This window comes from Apium graveolens, chromosome 4, assembly GCF_009905375.1.
Source record: "Apium graveolens cultivar Ventura chromosome 4, ASM990537v1, whole genome shotgun sequence".
In the NCBI taxonomy this organism is placed as follows: domain Eukaryota; kingdom Viridiplantae; phylum Streptophyta; class Magnoliopsida; order Apiales; family Apiaceae; genus Apium; species Apium graveolens.
Window position 1 is genome coordinate 230,532,992 of NC_133650.1, and position 15,979 is coordinate 230,548,970.

General features: G+C 36.7%; 1 non-coding gene across 1 annotated transcript; it reads left to right on the top strand.

Annotated features, from left to right (window-relative positions):
* Positions 1 to 1,088: 1,088 nt before the first annotated feature.
* LOC141722865 (small nucleolar RNA R71) lies at positions 1,089 to 1,195 on the top strand. The gene has a single exon (XR_012575864.1). It is a non-coding gene; the product is annotated as a small nucleolar RNA R71 (small nucleolar RNA).
* Positions 1,196 to 15,979: the final 14,784 nt, after the last annotated feature.

The window sequence follows — 15,979 nt, forward strand, 5'->3', positions numbered from 1 at the left end:
CATAAACCTCGCATAGCTAGGCATCTGTTCAAGAGCTTCAACGAAAGCTATGTTGATATGAAGTTTCTTGAACACCTCCAAAAACTTCTCAAACTGCTTATCCAGCTTTTTCTTCTGCAGCCTCTTTGGAAAAAGAAGTGGAGGATAGATCTGTTTCTCCCCTGTATTACCCTCAGGAGGAGTGTGTTCCACAGTAGTCTTCCTTGGTTCCACCTCTACTTTCTTCTACACTTCTTCTTCAGCAACAACTTCAGATTCTGAAACTTGAGACTTTTCAGGCTCTTCCTCTTGCTGAATTTTGGGGCTTGCGACCTTCCCAGACCTTAAGGTGATGACGCTCACCTGTTCTTCAACTTCCCTCCTACCTGGATTGGCTTCTGTATCACTAGGAAGCGTTCCTGGTGGTCGATTCAATAAGGCATTAGCAATTTGTCCTATTTGGTTCTCCAGAGTCTTGATAAAAATAGCCTGGCTTTGGCATATAAGAGCCTGCTTTTTGCACATAAGCCTCAACTCCTCCAATTCAGATTTTTCATTCGAAGATAGACCTGCATCATGATTTTGTTGTTGAAGTTGGAGTTGTTTTCTTGGTGCAAATTGTTGCTGAAAACCAGGAGGGTTCAATTGTTTTGCTCCAAACTGCTGGAACGGCTGTTGCATCGCATTCTGATTGTTGCTCCAGTTGAAGTTAGGATTATTCCAGTTGTCAGGATGATAAGTGGCATGAACTGGCTGCTGGGATCTCTTATAAGTGGCATTGCTCTGTCACATGCGGACCTGCACACAGCTCACAAACACCGGTTATCTGCTTAACACCATAGTTAGCCAGAGAATCGATCTTCATAGATAACGCCTTCAGTTGAGCAGTGATAGCTAAAGCTGTATCCACTTCAAGAACTCCTGCTACCTTGCCCTGTGGAAATCTCAGGGTTGGATACTGATATTCATTAGTAGCCATCAGTTCAATTAGATCATAAGCTTCCTCATAGCTCTTTGTCCATAATGCTCCGCCTGATGCTGCATCGAGCATGGGTCTCGACTGTGCTCCCAACCTATTGTAAAAACAAGTGATGATCATCCAATCTGGAATTCCATGATGAGGACACTTCCTAAGCATCTCCTTGTAGCACTCCCAAGCTTCATATAAAGATTCTCCCATTTGCTGTGCAAATTGAGTAATAGCGTTTCTGAATGCAGCTGTCTTCGCCATAGGGAAGAATTTAGTAAGAAACTTCTGAGCAAGATCTTCCCAAGTAGTAATCGAACCAGCTGGTAGCGAGTGTAACCAGCTCTTAGCCTTGTCCCTCAGATAGAATGGGAATAGTCTCAGCTTCACAGCATCTTCGGAAACACCGTTGAACTTGAAGGTGTCACAAATCTCAATAAAGTCCCTAACGTGCATATTGGGATCTTCCGTTGAAGAACCCCCAAACTGGATTGAATTCTGCACCCATTGAATTATGCCAGGCTTGATCTCAAAGGTATTAGCTGTGATAGCTGGCCTGACAATGCTAGATTGAATGTCATTAATCTTGGGTTGAGAAAAATCCATCACAGATTTTGTCCGTGCTGCTGGATCTTCCATTGTAATGAGTACCTGAAACACAAACAAATAAACCGTGAAAGTAAAAGAATCTGAGTCAGTGAACTTTAACGACCACTGACGACAAGCACATAAACTAAAAATTAACACCGAGTCCCCGGCAGCGGCGCCAAAAACTTGTTAGGGCGAAAACACGCGCTAAAATATATTCAAGTATACGCGTTCGCAAGTAGTATAAGATATAAATCAGATTCGTTCCCACAGAGACTGGTTTAGGTTAAGTTCAATTTATGCACCTATGCAACAATGTATGGTTATCGCTCAATGCTAAGACAAATAACAAATTGGGTTTTTATTAAACTAAGAGATTATACTAAATAACATTAACTAAGAGAATTGAGGTTGAATTACTATATATGACAAACATGGGATTCTAACTTCATTAAATACTTCATTCAATAGCCTTATTGTTCTTAACCTTAGCATGTAATGGTGATGACACTAATCAGATAACACGAAACTGATAAACGCCAACTTTCGTTGCATGAGTACCATTCTACCAGACATCCACAAAAGAGATAGAAGCTGAATAGGCACCAATTATATTGAGACCCTATATGTCTATAGAATTTGACAACATAACGGTTTAAGCATAAGTTATCTATCTTGATTATATAGGGCAAGTAAAACGGTTAGATTTACCCACTAATCATGCATAACAAATACATAGACCTATGCTAGCATGGCAAGTTCAAAACCTCTATATTCACTGTCGCTTCAATAGAGATTAACACGCTATCTTATATGTTAGCTACGCACATAAGACGAATAAGCACAACCAATACTAGGATATCAATCAATCACCACACACCAAGATATCGAAACAATTAACTATTGAAATCCACAAGTAAATCCGCTAGAACCCCATGATAACGATTAGCCCATAATTGAACTCATCGTCACCATGGGTTCCAAAGAAAGCATGGTATAAACAAGGTCTTAATAAACTGAATAATAAACGAGATCTAGGTTCAACAAGAACGAAAACGAGCATCCAAAGTTACAACTAATTCAAAGAATCACAAGTTGAAAACAAGATCTTCTTTTTCGGAGTTGTTCTGTGCTTCTAGGTCTTCTCCTTGGTGTCCCAATCTTCCCGGATGATGAAAACCTTTTTTTTAAGTATATATACGCCCCTAGTGGACCTGGACCCTTAAAATCGTCAAATTCCACTCAAAAAAGGCTTTTTCAGTGAAATCAGCGACCATCCGCGCCTTGGGCGGCCGCTCAGCTCTCCGGGCTGGCGCTCAGCTCTCCTGGGCGGGCGCTCAGCTCTCCAGGGCGGGCGCTCGGCTCCTGTCTGGAAAAATTTCTGATGAATCTTGTTTTGGCCATAACTTGAGTTCTACTCGTCAGAATTAGGCGATTCAACTGCCCACGCAAAGCTAACGAGATTCTCTACAACTTGACAATGACCTTGGATTCCAATTATGATTATGTTTTATCATATTTCCTTTAAAAGCTCTTTTCTTCATATAACTGCTACCTGAAATGTAATAACACAAAAACACATCAAAATACCAACAACTTGAGTCCAAAACACCAATTTAAGCTTGTAATAAAGCATTCCAAGTGGATATAAAATCCACTTATCACACCCCCAAACTTGAATCGATGCTTGTCCTCAAGCATAAACAGATTTCTCTGGAAATTGGGTAATATCTTCTCTACTCTGGTAATTTTGACTATGGTAACACCATTCTTCAATTCATAATTGCTAGGAGAAAAGATACATTAGGAGGAATAGGGTATACTAGATTTCTTCAACTACTTTTTAATTTTTTATGCCCTAATGCTGAATTTGATAACGATGAATTGCTTTCTGTATTTCAAATTTCCTGAGAAGGCTATCACTGATCATATTAAAAGAGATGAAAAGAATAATTTTTCAGGACCTTCTTTCCAGCCTCAGGAGGCCATGCAATTTTTGTTGAGAAATAGACCTACTCCTTCACAAGTGCCTGCAAATCCTGATGTTGGCACCTTTGTAACATTTCTTGATATTGTGGAACAAGACACTGCCCATCTTATTTCTAACCCAAGCATTCGTTCTCCTAAACAGGACTCCAATCCAGCTCTTGAATTAGCCTCCTCTGATGTCTCCCAAAAGGCATCAGTTGTACTAAAGAAAAGACTGGTTAAGAAATCTGTTCAATCTGAACAGAGAGCTCAACAGGCCTCACAGAGTAAAAGTGAGAAGAAAGAAGAATGTTTTCCAGTCGGGAAAAGAAGGCTGATCATGCACGATGATTCTAACAATGATGATCAGATGCCCATTTGGACAAGGATGAAGATAAAGAAATCAATAGTTGCAATTCCTGATGACTCTGTTGACACAACTGGAACCAAGGAGCCAACTATTGATGCTAGTGCTCTTATCAAACAGTTTCCAGTAATCAAATAAACTGCTATGTCCAAGACAGCTGACAAGAGCAAGTTGAAAAGAAAAGTTGAAGATGTGGTTAGGTACATCAGAAAGAAGAAACAGGCTCAGTACTCTGTTATGGATGTCAGTCCACAAGAACCTAAGTCTCAAAGAGATTTAGCAACTGAGACACATCCAGTCACACAAGAACCATCTTCTCAAAGGGAAGATGTAGACAAAGAGGCTGCACAAATTATTATTGATTTTGGTCAAGGTGATCTTCTTGCTGATTCTAAACAACTGCTGCAAGAAAGGAAGGCCCATCAGGATGTATTGTTAAGGTGGATGCAGTTATTAATGATTTGATGTTTGAGGAAAGTACACAAGAACCTTCACCAATACTTGCTGAAGAAGCTCATATTCCTCAAGCCCCACAAGAACCATCAGTTCAAAGTATTGATGCTGGCCTAGTTCATTCTCCTGACAAATCAAATCCTGATGCTATAACAAATCCTGATATTGATCAACTGTCCATTCAAGCAGCTTCTACTAATGATTCCTTGCTGCAACTAGCTTGTTAAAGCATCCTGATGCATTGTTTGTTCCTCCACTATCATCACTTCCACTTGAGGACTCACCTTCAAGTATTGCTTATTTTCCTCTGTTATTCCTCATATTTGTATGATCATAAATAGTTTCTTGTTTGCGGTTACCTCTATTTATATGACAAGCATACTACTCCTCTCAGCCATCTCTTATTTCTTTGCAAAATATGTGCTTGTGCTTTTCTGTTAGACTATGTGAAAATACTATGAGAGATAATTAAATTTTGAGTGGCAGTCTCCTGTACTGGAAAAAGGAGAGGTAGCTTTGAGAAAATAATTTTATAAGTATTTCTTTACTTATAAACTTTCTTATGTGAGAAACATATTACTCTTAAAAGTATTATATTATATGACAAGTGATGAGATCACTTGAAAAGAAAAGAGAGATTTAGGTGTTACCTTATATTATATTTCAGGATCTCATCAGGAACAGACACCTATTGCTAAGGATCCTCAGAAAGGCAAAGCAATTCTGCCTAGCTCTGCAAATTCTTCTGAGGGTCTGTCTAGCTCTGATTCTGATGAAGATAGTGATCATGATGATTCTGACACAGCTCAGCTTAAGACCGCTATTGATGCATCTAAGAAGTCCAATGTTAGTTCTTCTTCACATTTTAATGCTGATCCTTCTTATTACAATGTTGATGCTGAGCATTTTCGAATGGCTGAGTGTGATTTTGTATGGAGAGATCCACATACTTCTATCTCTTCAGTTGTTGGTATGCAACGTGTCCACAGGGCCTATAATGAACTTCAAAACCCTGAACTTAAATTGCATCTTAAGGCCTCTACCATTTTTGTGAAAGGAATTCTCTCTGACCTTGCTAATATGAAGAAATCTCATGCTAGTTTACAGAACAAGATTGATGCATTTATGATTAATCCACTTACTTCAGCTGAACTCATAAGTGTGCAAAATGCTGTTGAAGCCGTGGTTCAATCTCAACAAAGTATGGATTCTCGATTTTCCTCCTTGGAAGATGAAGTATCTTCAATGGCTGATAAACTGGATGCTATATTTTCTCTTCTTTCAAATACTGATGCCAAAAAGGGGGAGAAGATAGATGTCATAAATGTACATCTGACTCTATTCAGTTGAAAGATAAAGATACTGATGGTGGTGGTGATAAAAATCCGGTTTCAAATGTTCAAATTGCTCTTATTGCTCAACAACCTCAATATTCTAAAAGATCCGGTTCTTCAGGACAAGGAAAGTCTACTAGTGCTCATGGGGTTAAGCACAAGACTAATGTTGATGCTCCTGAAACTGGTGATGTTACCATCTCTAACTTAGCAGATGCTAAAGGGTTATTCTTTCCTTACAGACACAAGGAAACAGGTGAAGAGATTGTTTTGTATTACAAAGATTAAAGGTTTGAGCAAAAGAATGCCAGGAGTGCTCTTGGATTGATAACTGAAGAATTTCCTGATCTATTAACTGAAGAAACAGTTATATAACAGAAAGAGTTAATGGCTCAAATTGAAGCTGAAGCAAACATCTCTAAAGGAAGAGGAAAAAGAGGTGGAAGAGCTACAAGAGCTAGAGAAAGAAGAGGGAGAAGAAGAATTTCTAAACCAAGTCAAGTGTCTACAATTGATTCTGTATTTCTGAATATCCTATTCAAAAAAGGTTTTGTTCCTGTACAAGGACATGATTTAGCAGAAGAAGCTGAGGATACTGAAGAGATGATTGTCCAAAGGAAGAAGAAATCAACCGCTAATATTGCTCAAGTTGATATAACTAATACAAATGTGTCTCTTGAAGCAGACACAAATCCTGAGGAAAAAGCAGATCCTGATGTTGTGAACCTGATAACTAATTTTGATACTGATGAGAAGGTGATCAAAGTATTGGATGAATCAATTCTTACTACAGTAGTTGCTTCTCAAAATTTAGAGGTTGATGAATAAGAAAGATCTGACAAAAGGAGAGCTGATCAAGCATGCAGTGACTATGTGCAAAGAATTCTAAATTCAAGGAGAGAGTTGTGGCATAAAACAAGAGGGAAGATTTATGATTTGTCTACAGGATATGCTCCTCTCATCAAGAAGGATAAAAGATGGAAATATGTTTATTCATTCAGTTATCCTAAAGGATTCAAGCATGTTGAATTTGTGTCAACAGGACTAAGGGATCCTATTTCGGAACAGGAAAATGTTGATAAGTCCATCAAGAAACCTTCTTGGGTGGAACATAATGAAAAGATAAAGCTTATCAAAAGTCGAATTAGAGGAGGTATTGGTCATTCTGTAAAGGAAAATCTGAGGTCTGATTTACTGGACACTGATATTTTGACTGACAATCTTGGTGAAAGAGTTACTCCTTCACATCTTGAGAAGGTTGAAGTTGTAAAGATTGTATATAGGAAGATAAATCTTGATGATGTCATAGAGGAGATCTGTACTTCTTGAGAGATGGTAAAGTGAAAAGCTTTAAATTACAGCAACTCTTGATGAAGACTGTGATAGAGTTGAAATATATTCACTATCTTCTTAGAGTTGAAGACAATATCACCAGAAACTGGTCTTCTATGATACTTGATAGTATCAGAAGAAGAGTCAATATAGAGAAGACAGTGATTATGTTCCTATGTACAGAACTTATACTGGTCAAGAAATGAAGATGGAAAAGGGAGCTGCAGTTCTAAAAGTTTTTCTCAACAATCCTCAGTTATCTTTCAGTCCTGATCATGAAGATGTTAGCTTAAGCTTTATGTTGATTGGTGACCATGAAATAACTAAAAGTTTGATTTCTAAACTAAGATCAGCCATATATCAGCTTGGAGAAGATACTGAAGGGAAGAGAGAGTTGAAGAAAAAGTTTGTCAAAGTCCTTCAAGACAAGGAGGAAGAAAGGTTGAACAACTTTCTGAAAACAACTGTCAGCTATTTTAGGATACTGAAGTAAGATTTATTCCTTGTACATTTTGTAATTGGTTTTGGCATCATTGAGAATGGAATTTGTGCTTCATTACATTAAGCATAAATTGGGGGAGATTGTTACGTGCTGATTCTCAATTATCAGGAGGATCTTAGGATCTGATTGTGTTTAGATGTCATCAGTATTTGATGTGTCATCAGGATTTAATGCATCATCAGTATCTGCAGAAAATCAGCATATGAAGGCAGTCTGTTGTAAAGATTGATTATGTTCCTTATTTTTAGGGATGGATATCTGTTACGTTATGAGTGATAGGAATTTGTATATTCAGTTAAAGATATGTATTATTTTCTATTAGTAATTGATAATGCATATCTTAGATTGATTTGTAGCAGATGTGTATTATATAAACACAGTTTAGGTCATCACATAGCGATCAACTCAAGCATTGTACGACTTAGAATCTCTCAAGAACATCAGTATTTCTTGAGAGAGTTTGTAACAGTTTTTATCAGAAATATAAAGAACTGTTATATTTTTATACTTGTTCGAAGCATTTATACAATTGTACCCACCCCCCTTAAACAATTGTATTACTACTGGGAAACAGATATAAAATCTACTTATCAGAATGATGGCCCAATGGTTTCCTATGGTGATGGCAATGTAGGAAAAACACCGGGATATGGCAATATAATCATTGGAAATATCATCATCTCAAACGTAGCTCTGGTAGATGGACTGAAGCACAATCTGTTGAGCTTCAGTCAAATTACTGACAAAGGTTTCTATGTTGTGTTCTATGATACTCACTGTGAAGTAGATCATAAGATCACAAAGAAGATTGTTTTCAAAGCTTACAGACATGGAAATATTTATGAAGCCAAAATTTATGCAAATACTGATGGTCCTGAAACTTGTTTGGTAACTAAGGCATCAGTAGATAAAAGTTGGAAAAGAATGCACTCATGAAAAGGTTGTACTTGTGAAAAAAAGCTTAAATTAGGAAAGAAGGCAAATCCTGATGATCTTGAGTTAAGTTTGTGATAATGCACAAGTTGAGGTGGAGCAACATAAATCCATTCAATCAGGAACTGACAGCAGTGTTACAAGGGGAGCTTTGAATGGAACTAATGTAGTAGTTCAATTACTAATGAGTTGTCAATTTCTGACAGATTGATCAATGCTGACGAGATTCTTGATTTTGCTACTAAATCTATCAATATAAATACTAAGGGGGGAAATCATGATTAAATTATTGATTTTGGATTGCAAATTTTATCTCAACTTGTGATGGACAAGACCTGGTTTTTCTTAAAAAAGGACAGTAACATTATTTCTTTCGTGATTTTAATTGATGCAAATTTTGATTTATTCACTATACAATAATCATTATAAATTTGTCATCAGTATCCGTTTATACTTGGGAATAATAGAAAATAAAGTGTGTTTGATTTTTACTTGCACATATACATGTAATATTATGCATGATGTCCTCATTATTACACGGTTAACAAAGAGTCTTTTTAGTTCCTCACGTCTCCTCTATATAATCACGCAAGACATCTCACAAATAACTCACTCTTTGCTAAACACAACTCTTCATTTTCTGCTCAACCCTAAATCTTTTTGCTCATCAAAATCATGAATCAATATCAATTTTACACTCGCAACCATGGAGCTTTCATCCCTGTCCACAATATGATTGGGGGGAGCCTATACTTCGACCCTCTCGGACTTCAGGTCCAAGTAAACCATCAGGTTTACCATCCTACTAACAATCCTGAGTCAGTAATTGATAATATCTCTTGGGATGATCAAATAGAACTGCAATTCTTCACGATAAAAACCATTCTTGAAGAAGAAAGAAGAGTAGAGGAGGCTGAGCAGCGCGCCTCGATGCTCTGGTGCTGCAAGAAAATATTATTTCTCTTACATCCTTCATGTCTCGCATATTTCATCAGAGAGTGATGAAGAGACAGGAAACAACCAAGAAGATGAAGAAGGAATAGATTCTAACTTTTAGGAGTTAGGATTTTTTTTTAAAATCTTTTATAATCATCTTGTATCATCAATGAAAATTATTTTACTTTTATTAATGACTGTTCATATTTTATTTTGTAATGCATGTTTGAATATTAATATCTTGATCGTGCATGTGTATAACTAATTTTTACTTTAGTTATTTGTGATAAATAAAGAACAGTTAAAGTACATAATTTCATGGAGTAACAGATGACAAGGAGATATTTGATGAAAGGTTCAATTTTAATTGCATAATAAAAAACACAAGAGAACTGTGGGTGTTTTTGTCTAACAAAATGTCTCACAAGTACAGTTTTTTAAATCCTGACACTCTGAAACAGGACACATCCAATCCTATTACTGACCCAAGTGTTTCTCTCAAAACTACCAAATCTAGACACTCTATCTCATCTGGTTCTTCTCAAAAGGAATCAGTTGCAAAATTCAAACCAATAGCTAGGACTGATGTGTCTCAGAGACAATCAGGTTCAAAGACTGGTTCACCTTCACTTAAGACAAGGTGGAGGAAGGAAGAAAAATGTTTCATCATTTACAAGCATCAAGGAGAATGTAGGAAGAAAGGAAAGGAATACTACAATTTGTGTTAAGCTAGTAGATGAGTCATTAGATACTGATACTAATAGTGATGGCCCAACTGTTTTTAAGCTGCCTGTTAGAACCCCCAAATCCGGGGTCAAAGGATTTGGTCATCACGATGAAACCTCAATCCAAATTAACCTGTTTAGTCAATAATTAAATGCCAGCGGAAGAAATTTATCATTTACGACCCCAAACTAATCCAAGATATTTTAAGGTTATAGTTCTAGAAACAAGAATTCCAAATTTCATAAATAATTTTTCACTTCCTTTTAAAACTCTATTCAACAAATTCCAATTCAATACTAACCCGCTACTATAACTTTGAAAAGAAGTATACTAGGCTCATTTATAAAATACAAAACTATAATATAATATAATATAAAAAACTTTACACAATAGAACTTACACTAGTTCGCAAACCCTGGACCAACCACCTTCCAAAAGCTTCTTCTTTGCTTTCTTGAATTACGCGGTTAAATAGCGCAAGCTAATCCTCACTGGAGGTTAAATTTAAAAACAGACAAGTATGAGCGAAAGAAATGCTCAGCAAGTTTATTATAGCATATATATGGTTATTTTGATATAAAACCGACATCTGCAATATCGCAGATCATTGTAAAATCATAATTGCTGAAACAGAATATTTATTAAAGAATTGGATAATTATTTCTCACTGTATTCAAAACTCTTTTTGATATTTTCGAGTGAAATGCTTCAGCAATACTTTGAATCTTGACGAGAATAAAACTCATAAAACAGTGTTTACGGAAATATCGTAAACAACAATAACATGAAACAATGATTATGGAATGAATCATAAACTTTATTCAAAACCGAACTCTTGATATTAATACTCATTTTGTTGTCATATTAAATTAGATATCAATATGAACTTTGATGCTCACAACATCCCATACTGAAGTCAACATCAATCATCTATACTAATACCACCTTTGATATTTAACAACAACCTAAATATCCACATCAAGCAGAAACTGAATCCAAAACTGCATTTCACCATTAATCCAAAAACAGATGCAGTTGATAAATCATTTATTCTATGATTATTAAAAACAATATGATAATTTAGATTGGAATCCTCAAACGACGGTGTGTTGCCGCCGGTGATCAACCCTGGAGCAACACCGGTATGCCGAAGCATATCCAACTAAACAAAGGGGTACCCAAGGCACATATCGGCCTAGCAAGGTGTTATATCCTGTATAACACATAGCTCACACTGCACCGCCGCCACGGCCTCTTACGCAACCATCCAATCTTAAAAACATTTTATTGACAGGGGTCATAATACTCGACACCCTTATAAACTTTTATTCCCCCATTTACTTGGGAAGGAATACTCGCAAAACCAACTCTTTTTTTTTCTCAAAACCCAAAACATTTATAAATCCATTCATTTAATAAGTAAAATCACTTAGCTATTCTGAACATAGAATAGCAGAAGAGTACTTGCATAAACAGACTCATTTAATTCAGCGATATGTAAAACATTTATCTATTCTGAATTGAGAATAGGGAAAGCAATACTTGCATAAGATGTTAGGAATATATGTGCATTAGTTTGATGATATGTTTAACAAAACACTTAAGTAGAAATTCAGTGTCTGTAGCCTCAATGGATAAGACCACTTTGGCTATCCGTTGATGGTGTAGCTTTACTTAGAAATAAGTCTAGTGTTGTAGCATATTTCAGTCTCTGTATTTAAGATGTAATTCTTAGAAGTTGAGAGAAACTATGAGTCATGTTGACTACTAGAAGATATGCAGATAGGAAGGCCAATTGTAAATATTTCATGCCTTGTAATTTTGTATAAATGAAGTGGTATCAACGGATGACTTAAAGACCTTCAACGGATGAGAAGCTAAGCTTCAACGGATGTCTCTAAAGCTTCAACGGATAACCTCCTTCAACGGATGAGTGCATCAACGGATGAAAGCTTCAACGGATAACATCCTTCAACGGATGAGTGCATCAACGGATGAAAGCTTCAACGGATGTTCTGTTGATTAACCGTTGATAAGTGGTAGTTGTACCTACAAACAGAGGCACGTGGGTGAACAGAGATAACTGAAATGTGGCAGCCTAATTTCAGGAACATCAGAAAAAGCAGTCGTTCTACTCTAGTATAAAGAGACATTAAGTCAACAAAGTACTGGAGTGAACTGGAGAAGAAACAAGTGGAGATCTTACTTTATTATTTTATATATCCTTGTCTTCACTTGTAAACTTGGTAATATAAACCAAGTAGTAGCTAGTAATTAGATAAGAATTTTTCCAGAGCTGTTTAGAAAAATCTTGAGAGAAAAATTATCTAGTTTGTACTAGGATGCAGCTGTGATCAAATTCTTAGATCACAGAATTTCTGAAATACCATCTCTGGTGGAACAACAAATCCACCAGAAAAGTTTTTAAAGGTCTATTGTGTTCTTTACATTTGTGTTTGAATATATATCTGTCTGTATCAGCTTAAAGCAATTCACACACTTGTTCATCTTGAACACACAGTCTTTATAAACTGCTCAAAACTTGAAAAAGTTTTGAGATTTACATTCAACCCCCCTTCTGTAAATCTCATTGTTAGTTCTCTAGAAATAACAATTGGTATCAGAGCAGGCTCTTGACAAACAAAGAGTTTAAAGATCTTGGAATCTAACAAAGATGAGTAAGAAGGATATTGGAGTAAAGATCCCAGTTCTTGACAGAGACAGTTATCACCACTGGAAGGTGAAAATGCACCTTCATCTACTCTCCCAAGATGAAGGTTATGTAAACTGTATTGAGAATGGTCCTCACATTCCCCACAAAGTAGCCACAGTTGCTACGGCCACAATTGCTGTTGGTCAATCCATTCCAAAACCTAGAGCAGAATGGACAATGGAAGACACAGAAGAAGTCCACAAGGATAAGAAGGCTATGAACATTTTGTTTAATGGTCTTGACAAGGATATGTTTGATAATGTGATAAATTGCTCAACTGCCAAAGAGGTTTGGGACACAGTTCAGCTGCTGTGTGAAGGTACAGAACAAGTAAAAGAGAACAAGATGCAGCTTCTCATTCAACAGTATGAGTATTTTCATTTTGAAGAAAATGAATCTTTAAATGACACATTTAACAGATTCCAAAAGCTGTTGAATGGATTGAAGCTGTATGGTAGAGTGTACCAAGTGAAGGATTCAAATCTTAAATTCTTAAGATCCTTGCCAAAGGAATGGAAACCCATGACTGTCTCCTTAAGAAACTCTCAGGATTATAAGGACTTCACTCTTGAAAGATTATATGGAATCTTGAAGACTTATGAACTAGAGTTGGAACAGGATGAGGTATTGGAGAAGGGGAGAAAGAAAGGAAGTTCAGTTGCATTGGTAGCTGAAAATGAGAGGGAATGCAGACAAGAAACTGTGAGATCTACATCAAACTCCAAAGATGGTACAAGATATCAGGAATCAAGCAAAGGAAAAGAGCAAGTTGCTGAGAATGAAGACAACTCCAGTCAAGATGACTCTGATAGTGTTGATGAGCATCTTGCATTTCTGTCCAGGAGATTTGCAAAGATGAAGTTTAAGAAAAACACTAGAGCCACTAAACCTCATAAGAACATGGTGGACAAATCAAAGTTCAAGTGTTTCAATTGTGGTATAAGTGGACACTTTGCAAGTGAGTGCAGAAAGCCAACTTCTGTAAAGAACAAATTTGACCAAGTAGATTACAAGAAGAAATATTTTGATCTGCTCAAGCAAAAGGAAAGGGCTTTCATTACTCAAGAAAAAGATTGGGCAGCTGATGGAGAGGAAGAGAATGAAGATGTGGAGTATGTCAACTTAGCTCTCATGGCTGATTCTGAGGAAAATGAAGTTAGTTCATCAAGCAATCAGGTAACAACTCAGGTAATCACTACTGATGTAACACAGCTTACTAAAGAAGAGTGCAATGATGCTTTTAATGACATGTCTACTGAATTGTATCATTTGCGTGTGTCTCTTAAATCTCTTGCTAAAGAAAATAGTAGGATTAAAGAGAACAATCTGTTTTTAAGTAATAGAAATGCTATGTTAGAAGATAAGTTGATTGACCTAGAGAAAACCAAGCTGCATTGTATATCTGTTGAGAATGAACTAGCTGAATCTATTAAGAAAGTAGAAATACTTTCTAATCAATTAGAGAGAGAGCAAGAGGTGATTAAAGCCTGGAAAACATCTAGGGATGTTAGTGCTCAAATTGCCAAGGTCCAAGGAATTGAATCATTCTGTGAAACTGCCTGGGATAAAAACAAAAAGAAACTGGAATTAATTGATGGGCTGTCAACGGATGTGGAATCAACGGATGATGAAGGTTATCCGTTGAAGGAAGAAAATGAGCATCCGTTGAAGGTTCCTCAATTAAGACAGGCAGATGTTTCTAATAGTGAAAATCTAAAGAAACTCAACAAAAAGTTTGGTTCAACTTCCAAGAACTTTGTTAAAGAAGGAGCAAGCACATCCAAAGATGTCAGTAAGGTGAATATAGGGCACATGACCTTAGAACAGTTAAATAATAGGCTCAAGATGGTTGAGGATAAAAAGGAAACTAAAAGAAAATCTAACAGAAATGGGAAGGTAGGTGTTAACAAACATAACAATTACACACCTGATAGGTATGCTCCTAGAAAAAGCTGTGTGCATTGTAGTAGTGTTAATCATCTATCTGCTAATTGCAAATCTATTAAGAAAACCCCCATAACTGTACCCTCTTCCATGCCTAACATGTCTGCATCACCTCTACATGCTATGCCTACTATGTCTCAACAGAATCCTTATGCACATTTTGCAAACATGCCATATTTTAACAATCCTTATCTTGCTGCATTTAGTATGCCTCAAATGCCATACAATATGCCTATGTGGAACTAACATGTATGCACAATCCATGCCTTATCATATTCCAAATGTGCTAAATGATTCTGTGACTAACCCTACACCTCAACCAACTACATCCAAGACCAAGGTTGACTCAAAGTTACCTAAGTCTAGAGATGCAGGAGGAATGAAGTCTAGGAGAAAGGCTAACAAGAATGGACCCAAGGAAACTTGGGTACCAAAATCAAATTGATTGATTTTGTGGTGTGCAGGGAAATAGAAGAAATCTATGGTACTTGGACAGTGGCTGTTCAAGACACATGACAGGAGATTTCTCCCTGCTCACAGAGTTTAAGGAAAGAGCTGGCCCTAGCATAACCTTTGGAGATGACAGCAAAGGGTTTACTATGGGATATGGCTTGATTTCAACAAGGAATGTCATCATTGATGAAGTTGCATTAGTTGATGGTCTCAAACATAACTTACTGAGCATCAGTCAACTATGTGATAAAGGGAATACAGTTTCCTTCAATTCTGAAGCCTGTGTTGTCACTAGTAAGAAAGACAACAAAGTGGTTCTAACTGGAGTTAGAAAAGGAAATGTGTACATAGCTGACTTCAACTCTACAGATGCAGAATCTATTACTTGTCTCTTCAGCAAGGCAAGTACAGTTGAAAGTTGGTTATGGCACAAGAAGCTATCCCATTTGAATTTCAAGACAATGAATGATCTAGTCAAAAAGGACTTAGTAAGAGGAATTCCTCTTGTTGAATTCTCAAGGGATGGTCTGTGTGATGCTTGTCAGAAAGGCAAACAAAGGAAAGCATCATTCAAGAAGAAGCTTGAAACAACGATTGATGAACCATTACAGCTGCTACATATGGATTTGTTTGGACCAGTCAATGTATTGTCAATTGCAAGAAAAAGATATTGCTTAGTGATTGTAGATGATTTCTCAAAGTTTTCATGGGTCTATTTTCTTGGATCAAAGGATGAAGCAAGTGAAATCATTATCAATCACATCAGGCAAATCAATAATCATCC